Raw genomic sequence first — 14,034 nt, 5'->3', positions numbered from 1 at the left:
TGTCCACGACATCCCTATCCCTATTAATTTGGAATCCCCAATCCTTTTATCTAGCAGTAAGGAACTAGTGGATAGCAATAATCCCCATTTGTTAAATAAGATCGCAGACCTTTTTAAACTTCTTTTGCAACCAGTGGAAGCAAAGCTCGCGCAAATGGAGACCCAACTATCTAAACTGGTTAATCTTTCACAGCAAAAACAACCGTTAGGGTTGCAACAAATGGTGGGAGCTAAGCAAAATAAACAAGTTCCCACCAAGCCCGGGAATATTCTCCCGAAACCCGTAACTATCCCAAAAAATCTACCCTTAGCCATAACTCCCGCATCAACGAAAGGAAAGCCCACAGTAAAAAAATAAAACAACATCTAAAGCACCGGCAACACAAATTCCTGCTTCCAATCCCTCGATTCCTGCCTCTAATAGAGATGCCCCTAGTGTACCCACTGAATTCAGATTCCAACAGACCTGCCTCCGGATGCATCCCCTTATGTTGTGGTAATGACTGGAGTGCCCGAATTGGTGGACCACAGTGCTGAACCTATGTGGTCCCTGAAAAATAAGGCACAACAGTGGCTACATAATAACCGTCCTATGCCCCCCAACTGGTATGGAAGGATTCTGACAGTACGTAGGACCCCATGGGTGGGAAAAGGTAGAAAAACGATCCCAGGAGACTATATCATGATCACCTTTGAAGATCCCCGAGTTGTAGATTTTATCTGCTCTCGGGATCATCCGAAGCCAAATAGAGGGATTGATATTAAACCCCTTTCCTTTTTCTATCCCTCCAGACAACCCTATGTATCCTATCATGGTCACGATTTCCTCTGGAATGCACCACCTCCTCGTCACATAGACTTCATTAACACAAGACAACTTGGAGGTCCTCGGTATTGCAACCAGGATAATTCTTGGCACCTAGTGGATCCGCGTCATCAGGGAGGACGCTGGGATGAATGGGGTCTACACACGTTGAGGCCGACCTATAGAGAACCGCCCCACTGGGATAACTGGTATACTATTCCGGTGAGCAATAGATTTAGCGGCCTCGACATGGTCGACTGACCACCAACGGAAACTGATTCCAATAACTCAAATTCACCACAATCACTGTCAAAAATAGACATCTCCTTGGCAACGACAGAACCCGCAGCAATAAATTCCGATATTTCCTCCATATCTATCCTTGTCTGGAATGTGGCAGGTTTACGCCCTAAGGTAGAGGATGGGACAGCCCTCCATTTCTTGAAACCATTTAAAATAATTTGTCTTCAAGAGACATGGACCACAACTGAGCTCCACCTCATAGGATATAAAACGTATCTTGTCCCAGCCGTTCGCAGCTCAACAGGTAGCCCTAAAGGCGGGTTAATAACATATATCGCAAATACTTTAAAATCTCTTAGAGTGACTAACGTCCATTCCGATCCACATTTTCAAATCCTCTCGCACTCCTTTGAGGACAAGGCGTCGATTCTCTTGGTTAACTCTTATAATAATTTAGAAGATGACCAATTTTTGAGTCTCCTACGAAATGTCCAAGAGAAACTAACCCAATCTTATCGGCTGAAGCAAGGATACGGGGTAACTCACCTTTTATGGGGAGGGGACTTCAATCTTCATCCTTGCCTGCTGATAAAATCAGCATGTTGTGAGATTGTTGAAGAATTTGACGTATCACTAGTGCATTTTACCCACACTAAGGTGGGAAATGCCTTGAATAACTTGCTTTTTGATCTGGATCTTGAAATAGCTAATACTTTAAATTCAGATCAAAATACCCTCCATCCTACCTATGTGGGCAGGGGCCATCAAACGACAGTTGATTACATCTTCCTGTCTCCCGGCCTGTCGCATACAGCTAGAGCCTTTCAGGTCATCGCTAACTCGCTGAGCGACCTTTTTGCACTGAGGATAGACATAAGTTTAAGCGACTATAAGCCCCAAAAAACAATAATAGCAAAAACTCTAGTACAGAACAAGTTATCTCTGGGCAAATGTAATGGTTACACCATAAAATGGGGAAAAATCAACCCAAATGAAATCATAAAAAAAGTTGTTGTTGAGGCATATCCCAACATTAATAAGTGCTTGGACCTATCGGCCACTCATGAAGAAGTTCTAAATAACTTCGGCCACATCTTAGAGAAAATCAATGGACTACTGACAGTCAACTCAAAATCCAAGACTCCTGTAAAGAACGGATGGTTCAATCATAGCTGTACTGCAGCCCTCACTAAATTAAAACTTGCATTACACTCCAAACCTAGAGATGCGGGGCAGATCCAACTCTTTAGGTCCCAATATGCAAAGGCACGTAAATTAAGAATTGAGGAACTTAAAAAAAAACTATGGGAAGATCTCCACACGAGTGCTGTTACTAAAAACAGTGAGGCCTTTTGGAGAACGGTTAGAGCTCCTTACCTCAGCGACAATAATAGCCCAAATATCGAAGTGGCCATTGACGAAGAAACATGGGTGGCTCACTTTACAAACATCTTTAAAAACACCTCCACTACCATCGACCCTGTTAATATCCTCTCAATAGTAGAATATCCAATCCCACTTCATTTTGACATTTCCGACATATTGGTGGCTTTAGATTCAAGCAAGAGCGGAAAAGCCCCTGGCCCAGACGGGGTCCCAGTGGACCTCTTTAAACACAACGCCCCCATCCTTACTAGAGTGTGCACAGCAGCTGCCAATTTAGGTCTTCTAAACTCCTGGACCAAGTCCATTATGGTCCCCATTTTTAAAAAAGGGGACCGCCAGGACGTGAAATGTTATCGTCCCATCTCATTGCTGGACTCGCTGGGAAAGGTTGTTGGGAGAGTAATTCTCGAGCGACTTCAGCGATGGGCGGATGATAGAGCTATCGTTTCGGTCCTTCAGTTCGGTTTTCGAGAGGGGTTTGGAACGGTGGAGCAGGCCTTAAATCTTAGCTTGATTCTGGGGAAATACACGCAGGCAAAGAACAACATGGTGTACATGGTTTATGTAGACCTGTCCGCAGCTTTCGACTGCGTCTCGCATACGAAACTGTGGACGGTCTTAGGGCAAATGGGTGTGGATCCCCCTCTTTCAGACTTCTTGAGGGAACTCTATTCTAGAGCCTCTGCAAGAGTGCGCTTTGGTCTGAATGGAGAGCTGACGGCGTCTTTCAGTGTAGAGCGTGGAGTCAGGCAGGGTTGTGTCCTGGCCCCCTTCCTCTTCTCGTTGTATACCAACGGTCTGGAGGCGGAGATGTTGAGGGGGGCCAAGGACCTCCCACGTGTAAAACAGCACCTGATCCCCGCCTTGCTCTATGCTGATGACGCTGTCATCCTCGCACGCACACCGCGAGAACTACAGCCTTCATGGGCGGTCTTGACCTGAAAGTGAACGTCAAAAAAACGTTTGTCTTGACCACTGGTTCTAGAAAAAAACGAATAAAAGACATCTACCTCAATAATCAAAAACTTGAGGTCACTCCCCAGTACCCATACCTCGGAATCATGGTAGATGAAAAACTGTCGTGGAGGCGAGTAGTAGAGGCAAGATGTCACTCGTTCAGAAGATCCACAGCGGCCCTAATGAGTTTCTCCCAGAGATTGGGGAAGAGGGCCCCAGTGGAGCTCCTGAAAATTTATAGCGCAAAGTGTCTGGCCATTGCCTTGTATGGAGTGGGAGTATGGAGACACACAGACATTAGTCCACTCCAGGTAGTGGAAAATACTTTTTTAAGATTCCTTCTAGCTACCCCGAGAGGAACATCAACCTACGCTTCTCACCTGGAATTAGGAATAACTTACTTAGAAGACCTTATAAAGATCCAACCACTGATGTTGTGGAGACGCGTTTGGACCTCGGTCAAAAACGCCTTTACCCAGTCCAATGTAGCTGACACCATGGCTCTTGATCAGTCCCTAAAAGTAAAGTGGCTCAGCTATGTCAGAAATTTCCTAAAAGATCTTGGCCTAGAGAACTATTATCTCCAACCAGAGACATTGGTCCACCTTCCTAGGAAGGTTTTAAAGAACTTAGGGGCATATTATCAAGCCTGTGCGCTAAAATTATCGCCGCTTTATCGGCCGAAAACGGCCGATAAAGCGGCGATAATGGGCTTGATAATATGCTCTATCGAATTCCAATCGAAGCACATGTTAGATGTGAAGACATCTAACATGGGCTTCGATTGGAATTCCACAGAGCATATTATCAAGCCCATTATCGCCGCTTTATCGGCCGTTTTCGGCCGATAAAGCGGCGATAATTTTAGCGCACAGGCTTGATAATATGCCCCTTAGCACTCAGTCACTTAGAGTCACTGAGACTGATGTCTGAGGCGTCAAAACCTTCGGTTTTGCATGCAAATATGGTCCAGGTAACATATTCCATCCAGCCGTACCTAACTCTCCAGCTCTCTACATATGAGAGGATGTTACTAACAAGATTCAGATTGGACACTTTTTTTAGACTGGTGACATTCCCCGAAAGTAATAGTTGGGACCAAATTCTCCCTTTATGTCCCTGTGATGGGGAATCGAAACAATCTAACATACATGTTATCATGTTTTGTAAATTTCATCACCCACACAGGAGAATTTGGATTTTACCAACATTGAGGCGATGGGGTCTTAGGCAATACCGCCCGGCAATGCTCCGCCTCCAAATGCTCGACTCTGAATCTGCCTGTTACATCGTTTTAAACTTCCTGAAATGTATTAGGAAACTTAGAAGAAATCTTTAAAAAATAACCTGGAATTAGTTTTAACTTAATTAATTGAAATGATCATTATGAATGTTTGTGTATGAATTTCTTTGGAACAATGAACTGTAAATTGTTTTGTGTCAATATGTGTAAATGTATTTTTAAATGTTCCTTTTATAGTTTTCCTATGTGAAAAGCCAAATAAAGAAATTTATATATAAGGTATCCCCATCCAAGTTACAATTTTGTTTACAGCAGGTGGCGTACCTAGGCCACCTGCTGTCAAAGGAGGGTAGGGCACTCACACCTGAAAGAATCCAACTCATATTCAACATTCCTGTCCCTACCACACAAAAAGAGGTCCGTGCCTTCATTGGCCTTACTTCCTATTGCAGGCAATGGATCCCTCAATTTGCCTTCCTGGTCAAGCCCCTGATACACTTAGCCACATCCGATTATGCCTCCTCCTCCCCGTTCCCATGGACGCCTGAACATACTCTCGTTTTTGATACCCTAAAGCAAGCATTGTGTTCAGCACCTGTCTTAGCCATCCCATATTATGCCAAACCTTTTGTCCTCTTCGTTACTGAACAAGGAGGCACAGCTTTATCGGTACTCACACAGATGAAGGCTAACAAACATCGTCCCTGTGCCTATTTCTCCAGTACACTTGATCCTGTAGCACAGGGTCTACCGGCCTGTCTAAAATCTGTAGTGGCCACTGCCCTGGCGATCCGACAAAGTGACTACATTGAACTAGGACACCCTCTTGAAGTTCAGTCCTGCATTCAGTAGAGTAATTACTGAATAGAATGCAGACGCAACACCTGACCATAGCCCGTCTCACTGGTTACGAAATCACGCTATTCCAGCCTCACATTGTCATAAAATGATGCAATGTTCTAAACCCAGCTACATTGTTACCCTCCATTCCAACGGATAGTCCACTCCACGAATGTCTAGAAATAGTTGAACAGATCACGAAACCACGACCCGACCTTGTTGATGTACCCTTAAACACGCCAGAACACACACTCTTCGTAGACGGCTCTTGCATGCGTCTCCCGACAGATGATCTATCAGCAGCATATGCTGTCACCACAGAGAATACAGTTCACCTAACACCTAGAATACATGTACACTCAGCCCAGGCTTCAGAACTCATAGCCCTTACGAGAGCATGTGAATGGGCGAATACTGATTCACAATACGCCTTTGGGGTGGTCCATAATTTTAGAATACTTTGGAAGGTAAGGGGTTTTCTGACCTCTCATGGAACCAAAATACAGCACGGTGACTTTATCCTCCAGTTACTGGATTCAATACACAAAGCGGCTGAAATAGCCATCCTAAAATGTAAAGCACTCACAAAGATCACAGATTCTGTCACAAAGGAAAATGCCCTGGCAGACGCTACAGCCAAAAACACTGCACGAAGTAAAGCACTACACACTGAAAATACCGCTAGCACTGTTTATACAGTTACAGACCCATTGAGAGATGTATTAGACATTCAGAACCAGACTACCGAAGTAGAGAAAAAGAAGTGGGAAGAGGAAGGGTTTTTTCAAACTAATCAGGGTTGGGTAACAAAGGATAAGTCTAGGTGGTTTCTTCCTGACACCATGGTTCCTGCGATGATAGAAATGGCCCACGGTCCAGCACATCTTGGTGAGAAAGGAATGTTAGACAGCCTACACATAGTCTGGCATAATAAATACTTGCGGGCAGCAGCTAAACAAAAGGTACGAAGATGCATGATCTGCTGTCAGTTCAATCCAGGAAAGGGTGTCCCTGTAGAGCAAGGAGGGTTTAACCCCCCTAATTTCCCTTTCAAAGTCCTTCAGATGGACTATATACAGATGGACCGATGCCGGGGACACAAATATGTCCTCGTGGTGGTCTGTACCCTGACACGATGGACTGAAGCATACCCTGTTCCGGACTATGGTGCCCAGACAACGGCTAAACAACTAGTGAGAGAATTCTTCCCCCGCTATGGGTTACCAAGGGTCATCTATTCAGACAATGGGCAGCCTTTCACTTCTAAACTAATGGAGGCGGTCTCTCTTCTGCTGGGATATTCCTGGAGGTTTCACTGTGTCTGACACCCTCAAGCAGCAGGTCTGGTAGAACGACATAACCAAACGCTGAAAACAAAACTGGCCAAGATATGTGCGGACAAAGGGATAGACTGGGTCACAGCTCTTCCGGTCGCTCTCTTTTACATGCGAATGGTGGCGCATTCCCGGACGGGTCTGTCCCCCTTCGAAGTAACATTCGGTAGGCCTCCCAACATTTGGGGTGTCCCTTCTCCTAGGAAGTTAACTGATATTGATTCTAATATGTTGACAGATTTTCTGGCTTCCTTGATGTCTACACTCCGCTCTTGTCGTTCACAGGTTGCTGCAGCTTTTCCAGATCGCCCCACGCCTGAGGAACATACCATCAGACCTGGTGACTGGATTTTTGTGCGCAATTTCGATCGTATCAGCCCCCTGGAAAGGAGGTGGACGTCTCCTAAGCTGGTTCTTTTGACGACAAGGATGGCAGTTCAGGTGGAAGGAAGGAAAGGATGGCTCCATGCCAGTCACTGCACAAAGTTTTTAGGACCAATACCGACTGACGTGTCCCGTCCAGTGGCTATAGAAACTGAGATAACAACCCTATTTCTCCCCTTTCTGAGCTTACTCCTCAGCAAGAATACAGATCACGGCTGCGATCCCACCAGAAGTAGGCTAAGGACATTACACCTGATCATAACTAGGGCTCCCGGTTTTCCCTTTTTACGGATTTTTACATATAAATACAGACGGAAATCTATATTTCCTTTGTCTGTATTTATATTTAGAAACGGAAAAATACTGGAAAATGTTGACACACTGCTGTGCTCGAAACCAGCTAAGCCTCCTTCCTGCTTCTGGTAATTCCTTCCCGGGCGCGCACACAGCCGCACCCCAGTTCTTCACAGGTCTTTTGAAAGACCATTTACATGTTAACGAGGCTTTATTGTTTCACCCCATGCCCTAGCCTCCACCAACGCCCCTGACTACTCCAGTCCCAGGTCCCATACAGCGCACGTTGTAAGCACTTCAATTCTCAGTGCTGCAGCAGAAGAAGAATGAATAAGCAAAGATCAAACTTGTAATTAATCAACCCCCGTCATGCTGACCGCCCCACAGGCTTTCCTTGTGTGCACACATATGAAAGAAAACAAAATGATCCGGTGATCAGTATACAAACCGGGCACTGGCTGCAGCATCACACAGATCTGATGGTGCCTCGCTTTCTGTTTTAAAGGCAAGGCACCCCAGACAGTCACTTCTGTGCACTAGTAGTGCAGAGATTCTAGACGGAAATGGGCAGTTTGATTCTTTTAAACTGAGCTTCCCTAGGTTGTCCCTGCCTTAAGTGGTATTTGCAGGATGTTATCACGAAGGGCTATCTGGCAGTCAGTGGAGCCCCTCCTCCCCCCAAACATAATTTTGGTCCCAGGCAGCCGGTCTCATTTAGAGAGCAGATCGTTGTCCACAGAGGCCAGTCTCCTCTGCTGCAAAACCAGCAGAGCGGACTGGCAAGAAGTTGAAGTTCACAAATGACAGCTTAAGAATACCTAAACACCCTATTCACATTTCACACCTTTATTCCATAGTGCATTCCCGAAGACTATTTCCTTTTACTAACTGTTTTGTAGAGTTTAACAACACTGACATGACGTGCTTATGGACAATTTCAGAGAGATGTTGGAAGAGAAATAATGAAAGTGTATAAAGAGTGAAAAAATGCAAAGGACAGTATGAATGGAAAAACGTGATAGATTCAAGCACTCTAAAGAATCCTTCCCTTCCACACACCTTCATAATACTTAAATCATAGTCTAATATTTTCCAGAATTGCATGATTTTAAACTCTAATTCACAACAAAAAACATCATTAATTACTCATTCATCTGATACTGCTAACAAGCATTAGTTACACCATCAGTTCTTGTCTTGTTTTAGAGTATGTTAGTTATTGTGTTATATATCTGTCTATAGTAATAGAAAACTCTCAGGCACAAAACTAACAGTAGTCATTAATAATCATTACTTTTGATTTACTCACGAGGACATGCCACTCGAAGTGTCACACGTTCAGTAGTAGAATGTCGCTCATTCACACAATGACAACCTGTAAATGTCACATATAAGCAATTAAAAAATTGGCAGCTATGCAAAGTTGTAATTAAGAGTCATATCTGGGCCTTTGTAAAATGTTAGAATGAGAGCAGAAAGCTGGTATTTTTCTCGGGGGTGGGAGAGATGCAGAAGTGATGGGGTTCTGAGGGTAGTTTCAATTCCAAGCTGGCCCATGCTATAAAATGTGCTTTTTAGGCTAGCGCGTGGTCATGAATGATCAGGTCATCTTCTGAGCAGCAGCAGTGTCTGCCTGCCCTGGGTTACTGAAAAATGCAGTCACCATTGTATCTCTGGTTGGTGCCCTTCCATTTCTGGTGCTTTGTAGCAGTTTTAAGCTCTTATTAGAGTTTCTCGTTGCTCAAATGAGTGTACTTACTGATATTTATATGTTCCTCTAATCTTCATTGCTTGATTTTGCTTGTGAGAATGTGTCACTCATAGTCATTAAAATGTCACTCATAATTACACTGAAATTAGGAAAATGTCACACATAGCATGCGAAACCTTGGCAGCTATGAGGAGAGAAGGAGCCGACGTTCCCCTTCCGGGGTATTGAACACAGCTTTTGGCAGCAGAGAGCTCCCAAGCTACATGCACGTCCTTAATTGTTATGTATATATATATATAATATGTATCAAAAGGACATGGCGTGTAGCTTGGGATCTATCTATCTGTCTGTCTACACACAAACACACCACCACCAATATAGGTAACCTTACGTACTTTCTGTGTGAAAACCATAGACATTTGAAGGCAGATTTCTAGTTGGCTTTAGATTGAAATACAGAAGTGCTGGTATATGTTTGCTCCTGATAAGTGCTTGTACTCTACCCTAAAGTGTTTTTATAGCAGAACTGAGAAGCACAGGTACTCTCCTTTTCAAATTACTCAGTACCAGACCATTTAAAGCACTGCTAAAGCCACAACAAATCACTAGTTTGAGTGAGCGCATGTGTGCATTGTCAATTTAAATAAATGTGGAAAAATACTAGCTGTAGCGTCGTCTTTTACTTGTGGCAAAAATAAATGTGGATAAATACAGAAAAAATGCCCAAAAAATAAATATGGATAAATACAGACGGAAATGGCAAAAAAATAAATACCATAAAACCGGGAGCCCTAATCATAACCAACCAGTGGCTAATTAAGTCCAAGACCCAGCTCTTGGTGAAGCAGCTGCTGGGAAGTGTCTGGTCTCGTGCATAGATACATTGGACATTGACTAGCAGACAATATGAGGAATAATAATGTGATGCATGAATTGAAAATGTCTAAATATGTGAAATTACTGCATAGCAGGTTCTCGATTTTTTTATTAATAATGTTCCTTATTTGTTGTTTTGCAGCTTACCTGGGTTGGATCTTATATACAGCTTTCCCTCTGCCTTCTTCCATGCCTGTAAATGATATAATTATGCATTCCCATGTTGATCTCCCTCCACATCTCGAGGACAGAAGAAAGGAATTTATAAATAATATGTTCATTTCCACTCTCCATCAACACCAACTAATCGTCAATAAGACAAACTGTTGGGTGTGTGGCTTGATGCCACATTCCGTACATAGAGGAATGCCCTTCTTCCATCTCCCGTTCAGTTATTCAGGATCTGCCTATGCATTGTCTATGATATTTTCTGCTTCTGTTAGAAACATTCCCAAGACCAAATTAATGAATGAGAGTAACTGGAATGAAGTAAAGACTAAGGTAGCAAAAGCCGTTTCTAAAATGGTGAATCTTACTACAACCTGGGAACAGGCAAATGATTACGAAAATATCAGTTACTCTCTTTTCCATGATACCACTTCCTTTAGGGAAACGTTTTCTGTCAAACAAAGACAGACGGATCAGGGAGGTTGGGTGGTACCCCATCAGGGTTTGTTTTGTATCAGAGGAAAAGGGAAGAGGTAGATGATTGGGAACAGCGAGTGTAACAGAATATATACACAACCCGGTCCCGATTTTCCGACAGTAGTAACTGCTCCAAACACTTACTTTATCTGTTGGTCCCCATGCGCGCACTTGGTTGCCACAAGGTTGGTCTGGGAAATGCTATATCGCATTCCTTCTACCACCAACCTACACAGCCCCTGCAGATTATCATCTGATTGACCCTCTGATGGAAGTTAGAAGACAACAAAGGGGGGTCATAGATGCTGAAGATACAGCAGGATAAGAAGCTGGAGATTTCTTCAAAGGTCTGCTCCCTTTCTGGGGACCCATGATCAACAGCCGCCACATAAGGCAATTAACTTGTGTAGTCCAAGCAGCCATAGACGAAACAGCTGGCGCCTTAAGTAACATCACAGCTGAAGTGGCTTCTGACAGACTCATGACCTTGCAACACTGTATGGTTTTAGACATCCTGTTAGACGACCGTGGTGGTGTATGTAAACTGATCGGGTACAGCTGCTGTGTATATATTCCAGGTAATGCACCATCAGTCTACTCCGCTATTTCTTGCCTTCATGTACTTTCCAATAAACTGAATATGGACACCGGCACGTGGTCCCTGACCGGCTGGTTGTGGGACCTCCTGTTCATGTGGGGATGGAAAGTACTCACGGTCCTAGGCCTTATCTTGGCCATTGTCCTCACTTGCTGCCTCTGTCTGTGTCCAGTGTGGCCCTGCCCTCTGTGGGCTGTGTGCCACTGCATGTGCCGCTCGACCCCAATATAGAGGGAAAGAAAATTAAATGATCATGTTGCAAGAACAAGTGTATAATTTAATGAACATAGAAGTTGATTAACAGAAAACACTTTGATAGGGTATACTATGGGACAAGGAGGGATTGTGGAAATCAGTTCAAGGCCTTTTTTTTTTGGTGTCCCATTGTGCACCCTATCCGCCTTATTGAGGGCCGGGCCAAAGATTAATGAAAATGAGTCAGACACGTAAAATATAGTTGCTCACGGCTCATTCTTTACCTTTCAGCTGCACCCACACATTCTTGTGGTTAAGCCAATTCTGATAAGTCACCGCCCTTGTGTTGAAACAAGGACCAGACAATGTCTCGTTTCTTTACCTTCCAGATTTGTGTTGAAACAAGGACCAGACAATGTCTTGTTTCTTTACCTTCCAGATACCATTAACCCTGTGACTTGCCGCCCCCAGACATCCTGGCCCCAACTTGTTTGATCCTATCTAACAAACAAGCCTCGGGCTATCTCTTAACAGCCGAGCCTACTATGACTCATGTAGGATTGCAACACAATGAATTGAAATGTGCTTAAGGTGAGCTCCTCCCTTTGTTTGCGAAGGAATGTATAAAAATGCTGTCATTGTAAAAATAAAACAGACTACTCCTGAGCCTTTTGTGGTGACGGAGCTCTGCCTTAACTCGAGTTACTGAATAAAGACTCCTGAATTCTAACTACCACGGACTCTGCTCTTCATATTTTGATCCGATTGCTGTTATAGAAATTCTGATCCCGGTACTAATAAATTATTTACCACAATCTGGCCAGCCTGTTTTTTTGTGAGGAAAGGGGGCGACGTGACCCCCCTCCTGATGCCAATTATGGCCATGGCGACCCTATCCCCTAGGATCCGGCCTTATTTTTAAATTTTTTTTAAACATTAAAAGGGAGGGGGCCGAGTGGCCCCCTTCCTGGGGCACTTCTGGCCCCGGAGTTCCCATCCCTTGGGGCTGGCCCTCAAGTTGGGGACAGTGGGAGAAGCCCCAATGCCCCCAAGGTCCCTTTCAGCTCTCTGTCTCCTGTGGGAGCCAGCTTTGCTTTTGGCAAAGGGGCCAAGGGAAGTTGTTAACATGCAGTTCCCTTCGCCCAAAAGCAATTCTGCTATGCTTCTTGGAAGCAGGAGCAGGTTTTGGGCTCTCGTTTCCAAGAAGCAAAGTAGTGTTTGCTCTGGCACGGCAGAATCTGTGCTCCCGTCCTGCTTAGCAAATGGCAATGTCCAGGGGGTGGGCACCCTGGAACATTTCAGGAGCCGGCCCTGGGGGGTGGCAGTCCACTGGCTTGCGGGGGGACCTCGTGGCCACCCGCATTTAAATCAAGTAGCCCAATGGAGGTGGTAATCCCTAGGGCTTGGGGGGCGCAGTTACTGAGTCACAAGATGGCTGCTCACACATTCTGGTTTGGAGAGTTGGCAGCCAAATAGAATTAAGCTCATGTTCTCGAGGATTTGTGAATCCTCCTCAGTGCTCAGATATATAAATGTAATCTTTTTGAATTTCTCAGCAACTCCTGAACAGATTTACAGCATTTTTAAAAAAGCACACTTTCTGGACCAAGATCTACATTTGGTGTAATTCGGTTCAGCAGTTCAGGCTGTAGCTTTGTCTAAAGTTCCTATGTAAATTAACATAGGGAAAACGCATTTTGGGACCCCCTTTTTTTCTCAATCCCCTCCTGACAAAACAGCTTGAAACTTTCAAAACAGGAGCTGACCTGAGTGAACCATTAGTTTGGGAAATTTGGCGAGGATTGGTCAAACACTGCCAAAGATATTGGCCAAAGAAAAAAAGCTTTTTGAATAGAAACAAGGTCCTAACTATAACTACCGACTGGCAACTGCCAGTAGGTAATATATATAAATATATATATATTCACTGAAAAAAACATAGGTTTCGCACCAGTTATAGTTAGGGATTAGCATTTAAAAAACCTAGTAAATTCACTGAAAAAAACATAGGTTTCACACCAGTTATAGTTAGCTGGAAATTTTACTGACATAAAACCATAGAAATTCCAACGTTATAGTTAGTTGGACTCACCATAACAAACACGCCTGCAATGCACTGCTGATGATGTCACATATTACATCACTCATGACATCGTCAGTGACATCACTCATGACATCACTGATGACACCATCCTTGTGACAGAGTGACAGACCTCCTTTTAGTGTAATGTAACCCTGGCACGCGTCCCGTAAGCGCGTCGGGTCATGTGACCTGAAAATAAACACTTTTTATTGGCGCAGAACAGTTTTGGTTTCCAAATGATGAAAGCCCAGGTCATGTGACCTGAAAATAACACTTTTCATTGGTTCAGGACAGTTTTTTTTCCAAATGATGAAAGACCCCACCTTTTTTCCTTATTCTGACTTTGTCCTTTGACTGAGGAAGACCTGTTTGGAGATCTTCGAGAACTATTTTGTACTTTAAAATGGCTACAGTAGCAGCAGCAGCTGAAGCATCTGCAC

This window comes from Lissotriton vulgaris, chromosome 1_1 (assembly GCF_964263255.1).
Source record: "Lissotriton vulgaris chromosome 1_1, aLisVul1.2, whole genome shotgun sequence".
In the NCBI taxonomy this organism is placed as follows: Eukaryota; Metazoa; Chordata; class Amphibia; order Caudata; family Salamandridae; genus Lissotriton; species Lissotriton vulgaris.
Note: the sequence above shows the minus strand (reverse complement) of the source record.